The following is a 6,013-nucleotide window of genomic DNA, read 5'->3' on the forward strand; positions in this document are numbered from 1 at the left end:
GCAGATGACAGGTATATGGTGTTGACTCTTTACTGTTTAGATTTAAGCAATTACCCCAGTTAATGTGTATGATCTACAGAGTATAAATCATAATATGCTATATTCGCATTGTAATTGGATTCGCTAGTCTGATGTCACTTCTGCCCAGCAACGGGCAGCTTGGTTCGGTAAAAATCGGTACTTTTTATTTTTCATGCTGGCTAGAACTTTTTCACATGCCATGTGATCAGAATGTATAAAAGTCAAAACACGATCAGATTTATAATGTTGTTCTCCTCTGGATACACTTTTTTGCTCGTCGGAGATGTATTTCATAAAGGCTTCCGCCATTGTTCCGATAGTTTAGAACCAGTTAGTAAGTTACTATGCGTCATTACGAGGGAAGTAACGTCACGACTGTTGAAGCCTATTAGGATTTGTATTTTTAGATATTGGATAATGTATGGGATTCCAGATCAAAGTGTTTGTTAGGTCAGTTGCTGGGTGAGGTTCCTTACTTTGTCTTCAATCCCCTTATATCTGTTTTCCAACTTGCTTTCTGTCTTTGTCTTGGAATGAGATTACTTGGTTTTGTCCTGGTCCTGGCCAAATGCTCTGGATGAGAAGAAAACAGTCAAATGTAAAATTAAATTAAATTACATTGAGCTTTTATATAGCGCAATATCCACTAAATGTGCTCAAAGCGCTTTACAAGGGGTCCCTGGTCAACAGCAACATTTAACATGTAGGACGGGACATAACGCCTTTTAGGCGATATTACAATTTTTCGGACAAAGACAACGCTCTTAACGGCCAGGTACTCATTTTACACCTGAGTACGGTGAGAGAATGTGAGTAAAGAGTCTTTTCCAAGGACTCAACTATGCGCCAAGCGCGAGGCTCGAACCCAGGACCTTCCGATCCGAAAGCGAGTGTCATACCACTAGACCACATAGCCGCACATGTATAGTTAGTTTTGGGAGATATTTTTTTCCTTGTAAATCATCTCTCTGTTATGTATTATGTTTTCTTTACATTGTATATGATTTGTAAAATATTTGAGTGTATTCCTCTTAGTAGTAGTAGGGACCTGCGCTTGTGTCTGGATGAGACTTTTAGTGATCTCAAACTAAGTACTTTGATAGTGTGATCTTGGAATCTAAACCCGTTTCTCATTTGAACCAATTCCCATTTGTGTTACCTTTTTTTGGGTGCTTTAATTGTAATTCTAGAAGTTTTAACTATCCTATTTTCTTCCTTTTTACTGGCGCTGATATGACTTTAATGTGTTGCACGCGCAGTAAAGCCCTTAAAAACAATAAAAACAATGTGTTTCAAGTGCCGTAAAACCATTAAAAACAAACAAAACAATAAAAACAATGTGTTGCAAGTGCCGTAAAACCATTAAAAACAAACAAAACAATAAAAACAATGTGTTGCAAGCGCCGTAAAACCATTAAAAAGAAAACAAAACATAGGTCAGTTGTTCAGACCTGCACACTACTTAATCTGTACATCTTCGGGAAATATCAAAGCTTAAATTCACTTCTTAATATTTTCTACAGCTGGTCAAGTTGAAAAAGTATGAAATTCGAAAAAAGTTGTTGGACACCTTTCCCATACATCACACTATAATTTCAAGAAAAACCACCCGATTTACTTCAGATAAAGATTATATAATAAAATGCTCAGGGGATCAAATTCTTTCAGAAAATGAAAAACAAAAATGGAAATGCAAAATGTTCACCTACCGACTGATTATGTCATGCATCGACTCGTATAAGGGAATAGAAGTCGCAGTAAGTGCTTCCCTGCCCAATATGGAGGACGTCATCTTCATTCATTCTATAGAAATCAACCAAACCTGCCTATTTGAAATTGGAAAAGTTTGTAGTTTTCATGGCTAATCATAGTAGGCATTATAATTACTCTTAAATATAATTAATTTGTGTTTAAATACATTAAATTAATGCTTTAAACTCCTTTATACACTAGCTCTGGCAACTAAACTTTGTTTTCAGGAAGTTTATTGAATTAAAAATCTTTATAGAAATGTCAATTAGGACCCAAGCATTTGGTAGTACTACGAAATGTCCGTAGTAGTTGATTTAATCATTTATGACAAGAACTCATTTTTGATTAAAAATTTGACCTGCTTAGTAAACTTGGCAATATCTCAGTTCAGTCCTTTTCACCATCCGACTGATTATGTCATTCACTGCAAGATATATGATGTTTTCCACGTTGCTTTCTAGGTGGGTACTTTTGTCATCCCATAGATGGTAGGGAGGCACCTACTGTGCCTTCTATCCGCCTTTATCTGTTTTCCAACTTGCTTTTTCGCCCATAGTGGGCAGGGAGGCACTTACTGTGTCTTCTATACCACTATATCTGTTTTCCAACATGCTCTCTGTCTTTACCTTGGGATGAGATTATTTGGTTTTGTCCTGGCCCTGGCCAGATATCCTAGCTGGGAGGGAAACAGTCGAATGTACAGTTAGAGTTTTGGGAGATGATTTGTTTTTGTCTTGTAAATCATCTCTCTGTTATGCACTTTATTGTGTTTTTTTGTTTACATATATGATTTATAAGCATTTAGTGTATTCTTTTTCGTGATGACCTGTGCTTGTGTCGTATGAGATTTTTAGTGATCTCAAACTAAGTACAGTGATGGAATGCTCTTGGAATCTACATCTGTTCTCTATTTAAAGTTAAAGGAATTCCCCTTTATCTTACCTTTTCTTCTTAGCGGGTGGTTGGATGGGAGCATTACCCTTGAATCGTATACCTATGATGTTCGCATGGGTGTACGATCCGATAGTGATGTCGTTTCTTCTTCTCTTTACTAGCCTATCCTGCTTCTTTGGTTTGTGATTGTATTTTTGACAGGGGATATTTTTTTTCTGTATATCTTCTGCCTGTTTGTTCTTGGTTATTTATAATTTAGCTTATGATATCTTTAGGTTATGATTTTGATTGACATTTGTACTATTTTTGTTAGATTGCTTGTTTTTTTGTTTCAGCGGTCTCTCATATAACCTCAATTGTGTTGGAAGAGACCTAAAGCAACAAACATTTACCTTTTCTTGGGTGCTTTAATTGTAATTCTAGATACAAACAAATCAAAATAGATTTTATTTTGAGTTTTTTTATTTTCTTCTTTTCCGAAATTGAACCACGATGAATGTCTGGGTGGGTTTCCCACCTCCCATAGTACTTGCTGTGTCTTCTATCTCCCTTTATCTGTTTTCCAATTGCTTTCTGTCTTTGTCTTGGGGTGAGATTGCTTGGTTTTGTCCTGACCTGGGCTGGAGTCCTTGGCTGGGAGGAAAACAGTGGAATGTATAGTTATAGTTTTGGAAGATGATATTTTTTCCTTGTAAATCATCTCTCTGTTATGTACTGTTATTCTTTTCATTTTTAACATATGATTTGTAAACATTTGAGTGTATTCCTCTTAGTGGGGACCTGTGTTTGTGTCTGGATGAGACTTTTAGGTGACCTCAAACTGAGTCTGGGTGGGGATCCTGACCTCCCATAGCGAGCAGGGAGGTACATACTGTGTCTTCTATCCCCTTATATCTGTCATCTGCATTTTTTGCCAAATTGGGACCTAAAATTTGCCAAAATTTGCCCCAAAAGACCCAAAATTTGCCAAGAAATTCGCCAAAAAGACTAAAATTTGCCAAAAAATTGGCCGCACTTTGGGTCTTTATTTGAAGATTTTTTGACGAAACGATCGATGACTGAAGTTGGAAGTGTAAGTGACTCGATTTATTTGACTTGAGAAATGAAATGACTGTGAATAGCGTTGTTACAAAGATTTTAAAGGATCATTATCCGTAGAGAGTAGCTTCCTTTGGTTTGGGCCCAGGCAAAGCTGCAACATTTCTCAAGTTTCGCACTTTTTTTTCGTTATTTTGTTTTCGCTTCTTTTTTTCCCCCAAAATTTGCCACGCGATTTGCCAATTTTCCCAAAATTTGCCACGATTTGCCAATTTTGGGAAATTTGTCAAAATTTGCGGATCGCCCTCATAGTTGTGGCCGCAAATTGCCATTTGCGGCCGCAAAAAATGCAGATGACAGTTATATCTGCTTTCCAACATGCTTTCTGTCTTTGTCTTGGAATGAGATTACTTGGTTTTCTTCCTGGCCCTGGTCGGAGTCCTGCCTGGGAGGGAAACAGTCAAATGCATAGTTATTGTTTTGGAAGATGATATTTTTTTCCTTGTAAATCATCTCTCTGTTATGTATTATTATATGTGTTATTTTTAATGTATAATGTTTGCATTTGAGTGTGTTCCTCTTAGTTGGATTTTGTTCTTGTGTCCGGATGAGACTTATAGGTGATCTCAAACTAAGTACATGGGTGGTATGCTCTTAGAATCTACATCTGATCCCTATTTGTTCCCAGTTCCCCTTTGTCTTACTTTCTCTTGGGTTTTTTAATTGTAATTCTAGAACTTTTTACTATACCATTTTCTTCCTTTTTACTGGCGCTGATATGACCTTAATAAGTTGCAAGTGCCGTAAAACCCTTTAAAAAAAAAAAAAAACCAAAAAAAAAACCTGATGAATGTCACCATCTCCTGTGTAGTGCATTGTAAGATATAATAATGATATTATTATGATTTATATTCTGTATGAATCAGATCTTGTATTTTATGTGGTAAGATATAATGTGTATTAGATAATGTTAATAAGAGTACAATTGTATATATTTCGTTTTCACCAAAGATCCAGGTGAAGCAATGAATTTTGTCTCATATTAGATACAAAGGTACAATTCTTCTCTCCTCGACTTCTGTTCCCCCTTTTATCTTAGCCTGTCGTATTACTTTTCCTAATGCCTAAATGACTCGTGTGTGTTGCAAATTAACTAGGTGGGGATCCTGACCTCCCATAGTGGGCAAGGAGGTACATGCTGTGTCTTCTATCCCCCCTTACCCGTTTTCCAATTGTTTCCTATCGTTGTCTTTGAATGAGATTACTTAGTTTTGTCCCGACCCTGGCCAGAGTTCCTTTGCTGGGAAGGAAACAGTCGAATGTATAGTTATAGTTTTAGGAGATGATATTTTTTTCCTTGTAAATCTGTTATGCATTGTATTATGTTTAGTTTACATATTATATTATATGATTTGTAAACATTTGAGTGTATTCCTCTTAGTTGGGACCTGTGCTTGTGTCTGGATGAGACTTTTAGGTGATCTCAAACTAAGTACATTGGTGGGTTGCTCTTGGAATCTACATCTGATCCCTATTTGTTCCCAGTTCCCCTATGTCTTACTTTTTCTTGGGTGCTTTAATTGTAATTCTATTACTTTTTACTATCCCATTTTCTTCCTTTTTAGTGGCGCTGATATAGCCTAAATGTGTTGCAAGTGCCATAAAACCCTTAAAAACAAAAACAAAAACAAAAACAGGTGAAGTCATGAATTTTGTCTCATATTAGATACAAAGGTACATTTCTTCTCTCCTCGACTTCTGTTCCCCCTTTTATCTAAGCCTGTCGTATTACTTTTCCTAACGCCTAAATGACATGTGTGTTGCAAGGTACATTAAAGCTCTTAAAACAACAAACGGATTGCTCTTGGAATCTACTATTTGAACCATTCCCCTTTGTGTGCTTTGAATTATAAGTCTCTGGGTGGGGTTCCTACCTCCCATAGTGGGCAGCGAGGTACTTTCTGTGTCTTCTATCCCCCTATATATGTGTGTGTGTGTGTTTTCTAACATGCTTTCTGTCTTTGTCTTGGAATGAGATTTCTTGGTTTTGTCATGGTCCTGCCGGATACCTTGGCTGAGAGGGAAACAGTCAAATGTTTAGTTAGTTTTGAGAGGTGAAATTTTTTCCCTTGTAAATCACCTCTCTGTTATGCACTGTGTTATGTTTTGTTTAAGTATTATATATAGCGGGCAGGGAGGTACTTACTGTGTCTTCTATCCCCTTATATCTGTTATCCAACATGCTATCTGTCTTTGTCTCGGAATGAGATTACTTGGTTTTGTCCTGGCACTGGCCGGAATCCTAGCT

Source organism: Berghia stephanieae, chromosome 9 (assembly GCF_034508935.2).
Source record: "Berghia stephanieae isolate SIO BIC M18660-M18661 chromosome 9, UCSD_Bste_1.3, whole genome shotgun sequence".
In the NCBI taxonomy this organism is placed as follows: Eukaryota; Metazoa; Mollusca; class Gastropoda; order Nudibranchia; family Aeolidiidae; genus Berghia; species Berghia stephanieae.